Genomic DNA, 14,400 nt, shown 5'->3' with positions numbered 1-14,400 from the left:
TATGGACAGTGATGGGAACAACTGGAAGAGACATCTATGAGGCACTGTAGAACTTAACTGCTCTGCAGAAATATGTGGCGGACCACACATCAGGAGGAGATGCGTCACAAGGCTGCATAGCCTGGTTGACATCTGGACAATGGTGGAATATGTTCTTAAAGTTCTTGACACCCATTCTTACATTGGTGGCATTGTTTGACCTTACCGGAAGTACTCCGGAAGTGTGTAATATAATCCATAAGCGTGACGAATTGCATCCGGTGAGGGGAGGGGGGGGACTCCGGAAGTGTGTAATATAATGACAGGAAGGTCCACGTGTTTAACAATGGCTCTGATCAGCCTGGAGAACAGCACCAGGTTTACAGAGACCGAACAGAGATGAATGAAGACCTGCTGAGAACTGGAGACCTCAGTCTGACCCTGAAACACCCCACAGAGAGAGATAGTGGAGGATACAGATGTAGAGTCTACGGGGAGATCAAGAGATACAAAAGAGTGCTGCTCAGAGTCAAAGGTTTGTGTGTGTGTGTGTGTGTGTGTGTGTGCGCGCGTGTGTGCGTGTATGTGTGTCTCTAACTGTCTTATGTGTCCTCTGCAGGGAGAGATCAGGTCCAGGATCAACCAGGACAACCAGAAGCAGCTCTACTGATCTGACTCCTCTGATGGCTGATCAATCAGTTTGATCTGTGTGTTCTTTGATTATTGATCAGTGATGTCAGAGTGGAGTTGTGGTGGATTTTTGTGTGATATGTATAACTATGTAACTATATACACTATATATCTATGTGCACTGAACATATATATTTTAACTTTCATGTAGAGTCTTAACCACAAGACATGTTGCTTCACCGAGGTTTATTAGGTAGGAACAGTAACAGGGCAGTTAATGTAAGGGGAGAGTTCTCCTGAATAATTTACTCTCTGGTAACTAACCTTCCCTAATACACGCTCAACGTCTTTCATGCAGCACAACCAAAACAGTAACATTGTAACAGAGATCCTGAACACATCACAATAAAATATCATACAATATAATCACACACACACACACGCACACACACACACACATATTTTGAACCCACACTGAAGTGTTTTTATATATGAGAAAGCATGTAACCTATGTAGTTATAAGATTATATGTTATAAGATTGTTCCACTTGCTGTATAAGATTTAATAATTAGGATTAATGTGTGACCTTTGACCGTGTCATGACCTATTGTGATAAGCCAGAGCAAGGGGTAGTCAGAGTCCTGATTGGCCTTTGGCCAAGACTTTAGCCGCTACCTGACCCCTGCAGCTGTGTTGGGCGCGTGGGAAAGTTAGCCAGCAGCAGTGGGCGGGGATACTGGTCCCTATATATTAGGGGACCAGAGGACACCCCCAGAGCTCTTTTCCTCCTGCTGCTGCTTCATGTCCGTCTCTGTGTTACTCTGCTGTCTGTGCTCAAGGCTGTAGACCCCAGGGTTTTTGCTTTGCTTGCTTTCTGCTATATAATTCTCTTGCTAAATGTCTGTATGTATTTTTCCTGCTGTTCATATGACTCAGTGTATTAAACTCTGTTCCAAGAATTCTACTCTTTTACAGAGCATCTTTTTGAGTGTCCTGTTTTTAATTGGATCTAAAAGGGTTTTAGCATCCGGTGAGGGGAGGAGGGGACTCCGGAAGTGTGTAATATGATCCATACGTGTGACACCTGTTGTGAAAAAAAAAAGTTTTCTTCCTTAGAGGGAGGGGGGTCTGCGGAGGGAGGAGAATAAAAACAGAGAGGGCCGGCACTTTTCTATGCACAGACAACATGGAGCCCTTCATTCTGCAGCCCTGTGTTCCTCTGTACTTGGACGGGGAAGAGATCTGGGGATCCGAGAGGGAGGGGTTCCTGAGGGGTGACGCAGCAGATTTCTGTTGAGTCAGTGCTGTATAGAGAGACAGAGCGACAGTTAGTTTTCCACAGACAAACTCATAGTTTGAATGTTTAAATATAATGACAATTTTCTCAGTAAAGGAACAATTTCTTTCAATAGCGGCTTTATTTGACTTTCTTATATTACAGATGCAATAAAAAACCTTTAAGATTATCCGACTAGTAACGGATTGCAATTATATAGCGCTTGGTGGAGGCAAGCTACACCATTGCTTGTATGTGTTTAAAAAATATATATATATATCTCCCTTAGTGAAAAGAGCACCTCACACATATTCAGAAATCGGCCTTACTTAAACAATTAAAACACTCTCGGATGAGGTATTTTGGTTTTGTGCAGTGTCAGGAGTTTTCCTGTATTGCAACCCAGGTTGGAATAAAACGCTCAGACAGGTTACCGTGTACACGGGGAGACCCAGAGAGACTCTCCCTTATAGCATAAAGAAGTAGTCTTTTATTGAAAGCACATACAGGAAGTGATACAGGAAGAGATAAAATAGCTGCTGCGTGCAGACTGGAGTACAGAGTGTAACTTCCCCATTTAAGAGTCTGCACAAAGTGTGACTTACTGAAAGAGCAAACATAAACATAAAGAAATGTACTTTTGAGCATAACATAATAAACATTCTAAAATCCTAAGAAATCCCTTAACATGCAGCCACTCCTTCTCAGACCAAAGTAAACAGTTTTTCTTCATTTTTTGAGCTACTTTTCCAACAGGTTTTCTCAGTAGCAGAAAATAGACAGAAACCCTCAAAGAAAATGGCCTTGTTTTACGCACACCAAGGAGGAGTCAACAAAACGTCATCCATAAAAACAACCCCTCTAATTGATATTAGTATTTCTTAATGCTTGTAACCTAGCAAAGTACCGACACCCGTGCAAAGAATTTCATACACATTAAAAACAATTTCATCCTCGGATGAGGTATTTTGGTTTTGTGAGGTAAAGCGAACGGGTTTTCTCATAAGCAGAAAACAACCAGAAACCCTTAAAAGAAAACGGTCTTGTTTTACACACACACATCGCGGGTCAAGAAGTAGTCAACAAACCGCTCTAGTTATTATCAGTATTTTTTAATGCTTATAACCTACAGTGCGCCCACATCATTTGTGTAACAAATAAATAAATAAATATCCTTAGTGAGAAAAGCCTTGCGCACATATTCAGAACTCTATCCCAATTTTTTTATTAAAACACCTATATGAGGTATTTTGGTTTTGTGCAGCCACTCCTTCCCCGATCAAAGTAATGAGTTTTTCTTCATTATTTTGAGCTACTTTTACAACACGTTTTCTGAATAGACAGAAAAACAGAAACCCTCAAAGAAAATGGCCTTATTTTACGCACACCAACAAGGAATCAGACGACCGTCCGGGTAAATTACCTCCAAGAGATCGGGATGCTTCCACCGTCTCATACCATAAGCGTATGAGAAAAACAAACAAACATTATTTTTGTAAGAGTGTGTGTGTGTGAGAGAGAGAGAGAGAGAGAATCGATCAAACTTTTCTACAACACGTTATACCACTCCGGGTCAGGAGGGGCGATATAGCACGGACCGGCTGGATGACTACGCCGGATGGAAGCATAACCAGAAGCGTGGCAGCGAGTTTCCCTTTGGCCTTCATTTTGCTCCATGATCAGCCGTTAAATCTTTCCTCAATATTGCTGTAATATAACAACAAAGTTAGTTTTTTAAGATCAGACAGGTCCCAAAACATTCCTTACACACAGTCACTGAATTAGCATCTGTGGAACAAATAAGCTTCAGGGACTGACTTGTTTTTTTAGAACCGACCTTTGACACTTGGATGTTGGCTTAATTTTTACCCAAAGAGAAATTTGACCCTAATACGATACTGTTGTAACCACTTACCTCAACTTTGATGGGTTTTTTCACAGCTATTTATTTGGGAAAAAAAGTAAACAGGTTACAAGGACACAATGCACATTGCAGAGTACATGAATGGGAATTCCTCCTCTCTATACTTACACTCCTCCCTAACAAATGCCAAGTCATCATCTCCATATTGTGTGTCCCACTTTTTGAGTTTCATTGATGTGTGCCCAAGTGCACAAGATGTAAAAGAATGCATCAGTTTTTTAAGTCCCCGGTCCAACAAGATGCCATTCATTTAAGAGACTAATCATTTTTTGATTTTAAATGGTGCTAACTTCAACGCAGTAACATTACAAATAAAACATATTAGAACTCATTTTTTGTTGGACACAAGAACAACTCAAGCATATTTTTCGGGAGCCGAACTAGGGCTTACAAGTTTGCCGTGCCCCTGGGGACCAGTGCGAGGTTCTGCTGCAGATCCTGGCGTGGAGGGTCCAGACACTCCCACAGCGCAGACTTTGCTATCCGCAAAGAGCGTTTCTGGTGTGGCTTATGCAAGAGACAAAACAGCTCCCGGTAAGCATGTCTGTTGTAGCCTGCCCTTTATAAGTATCTCTTTGATTATTCAAACAGTGTTTAAATTGTGACTCGTTTGTTATCCAAAAACATTTTATCTATGTTACTGATTTAAAATATACATACATATATTTCAAGTTTTTACCTTAAACAGCAGTGATGGGTCGTTCGTGAATGAAATGGCTCTTAGAGCCGGATCTTTGAAGTGAACGACGCAAGCCGGCTTCTTATCGCGAGCCGTGGGTTTTTTTTCTTTTCTTTTTCTCACCCTCTCTCCAGCACTTTTTTTTCCGCTTCACTCCGAGCCTTGTGCTTTGCGCTGGGTAGAGGGGGGAGGGGCGGTAGTTACAGTCGCAGTAGCAGAGGAACAGAGCGGGAGGGGGAGAGAGAGAAAGAGAGCAGGGACAACAACGTCATATTAAAAAGGTATAGTAATCATCCACAACTATTTTCAGTTGCAGATAATAAAGGATTCAGAAAGTTTATTCATGCAGGCCCATATGACAGAGAATATGCATCTTCTTTTTGTTTTCATATTTTAATTTACATTTAATTGTGCTGTGGTTTGCAGTGTTTTGTGTTGTTTCATTTTAAGTTTGTTTAAAAGGAAAAGCTGAAAATTTAAATAGTTAAAAGTTGAACAGTGACTTGTTGGTTTTTGTATTATATGATTTATTTATTACATTTTATATGGAGTGACTAAATAAAAGTATATTTACGGTTGCACCTAGAGACAAAGCAACACGTACAAACTTCAAAACACGTACAAACCCTGAAACACGTACATACTCCAAAACACGTAAAAACTCAGAAGCACGTAAAAACTCCAAAACACATAAAAACTCCACACGTACCCGGGTATTTTTGAAAATGGAGATTTCTAAAAAATGCCTGTCAGGGTGGATATTTTCTAAAACTCCGTTTTTGCATTTACGCGTGGATGAGGAAAACGGAGCAAACGCAGCGTCAAAGATGTGCACCTTTTTTGACGTCACACTGTGTGCCACGTTCGGTGAAATGAATTTCTACAATACTGTTACTGTTAATTGTACTCTCTGCAGTGTTTAAATGCTTACATATACACACACAGTTACTGTCCCTCCACACATATGACTCGGTTCTGCTTCTATGACCCATCTTTGTTTACTATTTTCCACCGAGGCTTCTAGACTTCTGATTGGCCAACATTTCTACACATTTAGGAATATATCGGTACCTGTTGCTTTGGCATGCTCCTAGCAGCGTTTTCCTTCATTTCTGCATTTACATGTGGACGGGAGTATTTTTAAAAATGAAAACGGAAAATCTCTGTTTTCAAAAATACCCGTGTACGTGTAGACGTAGCCTCAGAAGCACGTAAAAACTCTAAAACATGTACAAAAGACAACAGAAGTGCTCCAGAATGCTAGGCGCAGTGTTGAGCTTTTGTTACCTAGAGGCTACACAAGCCAGCAAGTACCAACGACCGGTGTGTGGTAGTAAGAGGTAAATGAACTTTTTTTTTTTTAATTATTTGAATATATATGAGTGCTTGTGTATAAATACACAAACAATATGCATATGCTTTCAATTGTGTAATTTAAGTTATCTAGGTAGCTCTGTTTTGGAAGTTCAGTTAATGCTAGAAATGTGTTTTAGAGTTTGTACGTGCTTTTTGGAGTTTGTACGTGTCTCTCGAGGCCACTGTATATATTGTAGCGATGGTTAAATGTTATGTTACAGTCAGGTTGGTTATCTCTGCACGCTGTTGTTTCTTTAAGATACATGTTTGGTTGTGCTGCAGGAAAAAGGGTGTTAATGTGTGCAGGAAGGGGATGGGGGTCCTGTTTTTTTGTTGTGGTTGTGTGTGACTGCGCGGGGCTGAAGTGAGGGGTTGTACGAGTGCACTCTCCCCGGAGTTAACGGCCCGTTTGCCTGTGTCACTAAATAAACGGACAAACTGAGATCGAAACGTCTGTTTTTTGAGAACGTTACACTGGTGTCAGAAGTGAAGCACGACCACCTAAAACGCCTGACACCCTGTTGCTGGTGACGCCGACCGTCACGAGACACGAGGATGTTGCCGGACAAGGTTGAGAGGGAGATGGAGGAGAGGGAGGTTCGTCCACGCTCGCCTGCCCATGGAGTGAGGGAAACGGCGCTGCGGCTGTCTTCTGAGGCTTGGCTAGGCTCGGGACCTTTTCGCACCGTGGCAGCGATTCCAGTAGGAGGGAGTCGTCCTCGCTTGGCGCGCCGTCACGTGATGTAAACAAACATGGCGTCGGCCAGCAAGTTGCGGCGAACATAAAAACGCCTAAGTTCAGCAGCAAGACGCCATGGGAAGTGTTTATTGCACAGTTTGAGCTGTTAGCCGTTGCAGCTGGCTGGTCTGAGGAACATAAAGCTATCCAATTGGCTTTGTGCCTGTGTGAGGATGCAGCTGCATGCCTGCTGCTGCTGACCGAGGAGCAGAGGGGAGATTATAATGCTCTGGTTGGGGCACTTCAGAGACGTTTCGGGCAGTATAACCAACCGGTGCTGCTGAGCTCGGAGTTCCATAACAGACGCAGATTGCCAGGAGAGCCCCTTCACATTTTGGCCCATGAAGTCGAGTGTCTTTGCCGGAGGGCGTATGACAGCATGCCACCATCAGTGCAGGCGGAGTTAGCTCGGGACCAGTTCCTGCAGGCCCTGAGCCCTAAAGAGCTCCGTATGCAAACTCAGCTTGCTCGACCGGCCACACTCAGTGCAGCCCTGGAGCTAGCGTTGGAGAGGGAGATGCTTGCAGGATCCTCTGGGGGCGCTGATGACACACGTGGTGAGGGCTGTGTCAGCGCCTGTGGAGCAGATGGAGATGCCAGCGGGCCTGTGCACTTTGGTTCAGACAGCTTCTCTGCGGTCACCTTCCCCTCGGGCTGGCCCACGCCGCCGACCACAGAGCTGCTGGGGATGTGGACAAGTCGGACACCTCATCAGGCAGTGCCCCAAGCTTGCAGCGGTTCAGGGAAACGCCCACGGGCCCGTGTAGGTGGAAGTACACGGGCCAGGGAGAACGACATCCCACACCACCGCCATTTCCACCCGGTGCGGTCATCGCTGTGGGCTGGACCCAGGTTGGCGACTTTTGCCATGTTCTAGTGATGATTGCGGGGGTGTCCTGTACGGCCCTTCTGGACACGGGGTCCAATGCGACGCTGGTCCGACCCGATGTCGTCCCAACCGGAGCTGCTGTGCAACCAACTAATGTGCAACTTAAGACTATGACCAGTGATCTGGCCCCTATTAGAGGGAGGGGAGTGTTCCAGTTTAAGGTGGGGGACCTCGGTGTGCCTTATGCTGCCTGGGTGGCTGACGTGCAGGACGCCTGCATCCTTGGGCTGGATTTTTTGCGAGCCATTGGTGGTGTACTGGACTTAGGCAAAGGCTTCCTTATACTTCCTGATGGGAAGAAGGTGCAGGTTATTCCTCCCCCGGTCTGCCCAGCATCTGCCGCTGCGTCCACCTCCACCTCGGAGACCCCCGCAGACCCCCCGGCGGAACAGCAAGCGGGGGAGGAGGAGAGGCTCTCAGCAGTGAGGAGCATCTGGTCCAAGAACTGTGAGGGGCTGACTCCACAGCAGCAAGAGAGTCTATGGCAGGTACTAAGAGAGTTTAGGGACATTTTTGCCCTGAAGGAAAGTGATGTTGGCTTGACACACTTGGTAGAGCATGTCATTGAGACCGGGGATACCCAGCCTATTAAAGTGCGCCCCCGCCGCCTTCCCCTGGCTCATCAGGAGGCTGCTGACAGAGAGTTGTGTGAGATGATGAAGGCGGGCATCATAGAGCCATCTGATAGCCCGTGGGCCTCCGCTGAGGTGATGGTGCCTAAGAAAAACAGCCCAAGGATGCGTTTCTGTGTGGACTACAGACCACTCAACAAAGTCACGAAAAAGGACTCTTACCCCCTTCCCAGGATTGACGAGTCTCTCGATTTAGTAGCCGGATCCTCCGGGTTCTCCAACCTGGACCTGCGGAGTGGCTACTGGCAGGTGCCACTGTCCCCTGAATCCAGACTGAAGACAGCCTTCTGCACTAACAGGGGACTATGGCAGTTCAAAGTCCTGAGCTTTGGTCTTTGTAACGCTCCTGCTACCTTTGAGAGGCTGATGGACAGTGTGCTGGCTGGTGTCCCACGGCAACGGTGTCTGGTCTACCTGGATGACCTTCTAGTACACCGGAGCTCCTTTGATGCTACCCTGGATGCCCTGAGACAAGTGTTGGGGAGGGTGGCAGCTGCAGGCCTGAAACTGCACCCAGACAAGTGCCACTTCATGAGGAGGGAGGTGGAGTTTCTGGGCCACAAGCTGGGTGAGGAGGGCATCAGCACTTTGGAGGAGAAAATTCACACCATTACTGAGTGGCCCACACCAGCGGACCAGAAACAGCTGAAAAGCTTCCTAGGACTGGCGTCTTATTACAGGAGGTTTGTGAAGGGCTTTTCCTCTATAGCTGCACCACTCTTCCGCCTGCTGCAGAAGGACCGTGACTTCATCTGGACCCAGGACTGTCAGCAGACATTCAACACCCTCCACAGATCGCTGACAGAGTCCCCAGTCCTCGCCCCCCCTGACCCCACCCTGCCTTTTGTCCTGGACACTGACGCAAGTAATGTGGGGCTGGGAGCTGTGTTGTCGCAGGTTGGGCCGGAAGGTGAGAAGGTGGTGGCGTACTTCAGCCGGGTCCTGAACTGGAGTGAGCGGTGCTGCTGTGTCACACAACGAGAGCTGCTGGCCATGGTGGCAGGGGTGAGACACTTTAAGTACTACCTATGTGGCACATCATTTGTTATCAGAACTGCTCATGCCGCCCTCCAGTGGCTGATGTCTTTCAGGGAGCCAGAGGGACAGGTGGCTCGCTGGCTGGAGGAGCTCCAAGCCTTCAATTTCACTGTGGAGCACAGAGCAGGGACGCACCATTCCAACGCAGACGCCCTCTCTCGCCGCCCATGTGCTGCAGCTGGCTGCCGTTACTGTGAGAAGCGAGAGCAGATAGAGCGGGAACTCACAACAATAGACGGAGCAACACAACTCGCCTGCAGGGCTCTTTTGGTGGTAGATGCAGCGGAGTGGAGGGCACGGCAGGAACAGGACACTGACCTGCTGCCAGTCCTGCAGTGGCTGGAGAGGGGGGAGCGACCCCTTTGGGATGAGGTCACTGGGTTTTCTGTCTGTACCAGGGGGCTGTGGGCCAAGTTTACGGCTCTCAGGCTGAAAGAGGGGTGGAGCGTGCCTGGAAGGATCCTGCCACAGGGGAGGAGAGGTGGCAGGTTGTGGTGCCAAGGTCGCTGAGGTCAGCTGTGCTGGAAGCCTGCCACGGGAGCACTGGCTCTGGCCACTTTGGGGTCTCCAAGACCCTCCGCCAGGGGTACTACTGGGGTCAGCAGCGGAGGGATGTGGAAGACTTTTGCCGCAGCTGTGACGCATGTTCCTCGCACAAAAGGCCACAGGACCAGTCCCGGGCTCAGCTTCAGCAGCAACCAGCAGGAGCTCCAATGGAGCGAGTAGCTGTGGACGTCATGGGCCCATTTCCTCATACAGACAGAGGAAACCGCTATGTCCTTGTGGCCATGGACTATTTCACCAAGTGGCCAGAAGCATATGACATCCCAGATCAGGAGGCTGAGACTGTCGCTGATGTGTTAGTGGAGGGGATGTTCAGCCGCTTTGGAACAGCAGAGACCCTCCACAGTGACCAGGGGCGTAACTTTGAGTCCAAGGTATTTGCTGCCATGTGTGAACGCCTTGGGATTAAGAAGACCCGCACCACCCCACTTCACCCCCAAAGCAATGGACTGGTGGAAAGGTTTAACAGGACGCTGGCCCAGCAGCTAGCCATCCTTACCTCAGAACACCAACGGGACTGGGACTACCATCTTCCCCTTATCCTCATGGCCTACAGGTCGGCATTGCAAGACTCCACCCAATGTACGCCTGCCCTGCTCATGTTAGGGAGAGAGCTTAGAACTCCTGCGGAGTTGGCTTTTGGGAAGCCCCCGGACGCGCCAGAGGCACCACCAGGCCGGGACTACGCAAGGAGGCTGCAGGACCGGCTGGATTCTGCACATTCCTATGCCTGGGGTCAGCTGGCGAAGGCAGGCCTGCGCCAAAAGAGGAATTATGACATCACCACTAAGGGGACGCACTTCCGTGCTGGGGAGCTGGTGTGGGTCTACAGCCCAAAGAGAAAGAAAGGACGGTGTCCTAAACTGGATAGCAGCTGGTTGGGGCCCTGCAGCGTCCTGGAGCGAGTGGGGGAAGTTGTCTACAGGGTGCAGTTGCCTCCTAGAGGGAGGAAAGTGGCGTTGCACAGAGACCGGATGGCCCCCTATAGAGGGCAGTCCCTCCCCTCCTTCCTTGAGCGACGTGTACAGAGCCCCCATGACCCTGCACAGAGGGACCCCCGGCCGGAGCTGCGTTCCCCTCCCTCGGACTCTTTAACGATGGTTAAATGTTATTGTTATGGGGTGGCTGTAGCTCACGTGGCAGGGCAGGTCAGCCACTAATCAGAAGGTCGGTGGTTCGATCCCAGGCTGCTCCAGGCTGCATGCCAAATATCCTTGGGCAAGATACTAACCCCATGTTTGCCTACTGGTGGTGGTCAGAGGGCCCGGTGGCGCCAGTGTTCGGCAGCCTCGCCTCTGTCAGTGCGCCCCAGGGCAGCTGTGGCTACAATGTAGCTTGCTGTCACCAGTGTGTGAATTAAGCACCGGTTGTGCTGCAGGAAAAAGGGTGTTAATGTGTGCAGGAAGGGGAGGGTCCTGTTTTTTTGTTGTGACTGTGCGGGGCTGAAGTGAGGGGTTGTACGAGTGCACTCTCCCTGGAGAGGGAGACGGCCAGTTAACTTTTTTAATTATTTGCTTGTGCTTGTGTATAAATACACAAACAATATGCATATGCTTTCAATTGTGTAATTTAAGTTATCTAGGTAGCTCTGTTTTGGAAGTTCAGTTAATGCTAGAAATGTGTTTTAGAGTTTGTACGTGCTTTTTGGAGTTTGTACGTGTCTCTCGAGGCCACTGTATATATTGTAGCGATGGTTAAATGTTATGTTACAGTCAGGTTGGTTATCTCTGCACGCTGTTGTTTCTTTAAGATACATGTTTGGTTGTGCTGCAGGAAAAAGGGTGTTAATGTGTGCAGGAAGGGGAGGGTCCTGTTTTTTTGTTGTGGTTGTGTGTGACTGTGCGGGGCTGAAGTGAGGGGTTGTACGAGTGCACTCTCCCTGGAGTTAACGGCCAGTTTGCCTGTGTCACTAAATAAAGGGACAAACTGAGATCGAAACGTCTGGTTTTTGCGAACGTTACAATATTTATATATAACTGTGTGTCTGCTGTTGACAACATGGAGAGTTGCAGAGATTTTTTTTTGTTACCCAAACAGGTGTGACCAAATGTTGGTAACAGTTGGTCGCACTGGTGCGACCAAATGTTTTTTTTTAGTCGCACCACGGAAAAATTTGGTCGCACTCTAGAGCCCTGATTTTGGTTTTTGCTACATTAACAACTTTTCCAACTCTGATTTCCTGCAGGACCCACACGGACATCAGTCCAGACTGAAATCCGGTTCAGACAGCACACGCAACATGTTCAAGCTTGCACGGAGGCCTTTCAGTCAATATACGAAGATGGTTAAGGCGAGAGAGTGCTATTCTGTCTTTTACATCGGTGCAAAGGGAGGGCTAAATGCCAAAAAAGAGAAAAGTTTTTTAAAAAATGACGCTTTAAAACAGTTCAAGTATCTTTGTGTTTACGGGGAGAAGGGAATAACTGCGGCCGAGGCTCTGAAAAGAGAAGGTCGCTTCGTCGATGACCTGGGCTACTTTGAGCTGGTTAACATCGACAACGAACGTAAGACTGAGTGCACAGACATAATTGATTGTCTGGACAATAAGAAATTCCAGATATGATTTCCACGGGGAGCAGATACGGAAATAAAAGATGTAGCCATCCCGGGGCAGCAGAAACCTCCACACGCATCAAATAATACAAAGCGCAGCGATGGAATGACATCAGTCTTAGATGTAGCACGGCAGAACGGATTGAGTCTAAAAATGGCAATCAAAGAAACGGGCAGCGGCATTGACTGTAAGGAGGTTTACGATCTACTTTGTCAGCAGTATCCGCGTCTGAAACGATGAATGGAGAGTAGATTCCCCAAAAATTCTTTCCAGGAAGCACTGAAATACAGGAAGGAGACCTTTGGAAAGAGCCGACAGCCTTTTACTGAAATTCGCAGCGTTATGTTGCTGCTCGAACTGAGCGAGTCAGTTTGTCTCATAACTGGTTCCTTCATAAAGCAAGGCACAGGCGTTGTGCTATTTGACAACTTTGTCTTGACCAACGACCACTTGTTCAACTACTGGGTTAAATCAAACACACCTAACTGGCGTGAATTTGTAAATGTTATCGCGGTCTTTAACTTTGAAGACCAAGAATCAAAGACACAAGACGTAAACACAAAGATACTTGAACTGTTTTAAAGCATAATTTTTTTAAACAACTTTCCTCTTATTTGGCATTTAGCCCTCCCTTTGTACCGATGTAAAAGACAGAATAGCAATCTCTCGCCTTAACCATCTTCGTATATTGACTGAAAGGCCTCCGTGCAAGCTTGAACATGTTGCGTGTGTCACAGTCTGGCGGGGGCAGACTGTATGAATTGCAAAAAAGGACCCAAAATGCAGACTCTAAGGAACAGGGAGCAAAACGTGAATGTTAACAAAAAGCGAGCCATTTACTGAGGCTGGTAAAAGGTACAAACAAAAGGCAAGGCAAACTGAAGCAAAATTAACACAAGCCTAAACTGGGAAATCTAGACAAACAATAAGAAAAACCTAGGTAAGAAACTTGAAAGCATGGCATGGCATGGGAAATATGACGTGGACAACTGACGACCTGACCAGGAATGAACAGAAACACACAGACTAAATACACACAAGGGTGATTAGGGGAAGTGGAAACACATGGGGAAACAGCTGACACTGGTCTGACATAACGAGACAAAGGATGCAAAGCTGACTACACTGACATAGGACATAGATCTTCAAAATAAAACAGGAAACATGAGACACAGACAAGACAATATAACCTTGACAACATAAGACACGCAGCATGAAACACATAAAGGCCAAAAGGAAACTAAAACACAGGGGTAGAAGACACAAGGGGAATCTAAATAAACAAATGAGCTTAGATAACCTAACGAAGTTAGAAATAAACCATAAACATCAAAATAAACTAAATCTCAAAATGCTGGGTCAACAGACCCAGGAACGTGACAGCGTGTGCTGTCTGAACCGGATTTCAGTCTGGACTGATGTCCGTGTGGGTCCTGCAGGAAATCAGAGTTGGAAAAGTTGTTAATGTAGCAAAAACCAAAATGTATTGCATTTTGTTCATAATCTCTTTAAAGTCATGATAGACTAAGGAGCTTGGAAAGAAAAGCGTCTGGACTTCTTGAGTTGCTTGAAGAGGGAACATGTTCTGCCCGGTGGTGTAGGGTCCTGATTACTCCAAGTTTATGTTCCAGAGGGTGATGGGAGTCAAAGAGGAGGTACTGGTCCGTGTGTGTGGGCTTCCGGTAAACATCATCACATTCCCTCTAAGCCTGAAGGGAACACACAGAGAAGGAGAGAAACAGAAAGATCATTAATGCAGAGGATTGCAGCTGCTCTTGGATTTTCAATCTCTGCCGGATTTCGGAAGAACGGTCACATAAATTTCATTACAATTTTTTTGCCTTTGCTTCAATGTATCTTTAAATCCTTTCTCATTCAAATTGTTTATTCACATAGTAAAGAAGTAGCTCAGTAAGTAGGAACAGCGATAGTTTAAAGACATTTTCTACAATACAGAGGATTTCATCATCTGCGGTTTGTGAAAACTGTAGTTAAAAAATAAATCTGTAAATTCACAAATGATGGACTCTTTTCAGAGGAACGCTTCATGTACTGATTAACATACACTTAAAAGATGTGCATTAGGCTGCACACTGGTTATGTCATTACGGATTTGACTCAAGAGTCTGTTTAATAGTG

General features: G+C 46.7%; 1 long non-coding RNA gene across 1 annotated transcript; it reads right to left on the bottom strand.

The window, feature by feature from the left end:
• Nucleotides 1-1,481: 1,481 nt before the first annotated feature.
• LOC109195611 (uncharacterized) lies at nt 1,482-4,630 on the bottom strand. The gene is made up of 2 exons (XR_003217190.1): nt 4,490-4,630; nt 1,482-4,317 (listed from the first exon to the last, which is right to left on the bottom strand). It is a non-coding gene; the product is annotated as an uncharacterized LOC109195611 (long non-coding RNA).
• Between the last annotated feature and the right edge of the window lie 9,770 nt (nt 4,631-14,400).

Source organism: Oreochromis niloticus, unplaced genomic scaffold (assembly GCF_001858045.2).
Source record: "Oreochromis niloticus isolate F11D_XX unplaced genomic scaffold, O_niloticus_UMD_NMBU tig00000235_pilon, whole genome shotgun sequence".
In the NCBI taxonomy this organism is placed as follows: Eukaryota; Metazoa; Chordata; class Actinopteri; order Cichliformes; family Cichlidae; genus Oreochromis; species Oreochromis niloticus.
Note: the sequence above shows the minus strand (reverse complement) of the source record. Positions and strands in the feature narration are given on the sequence as shown.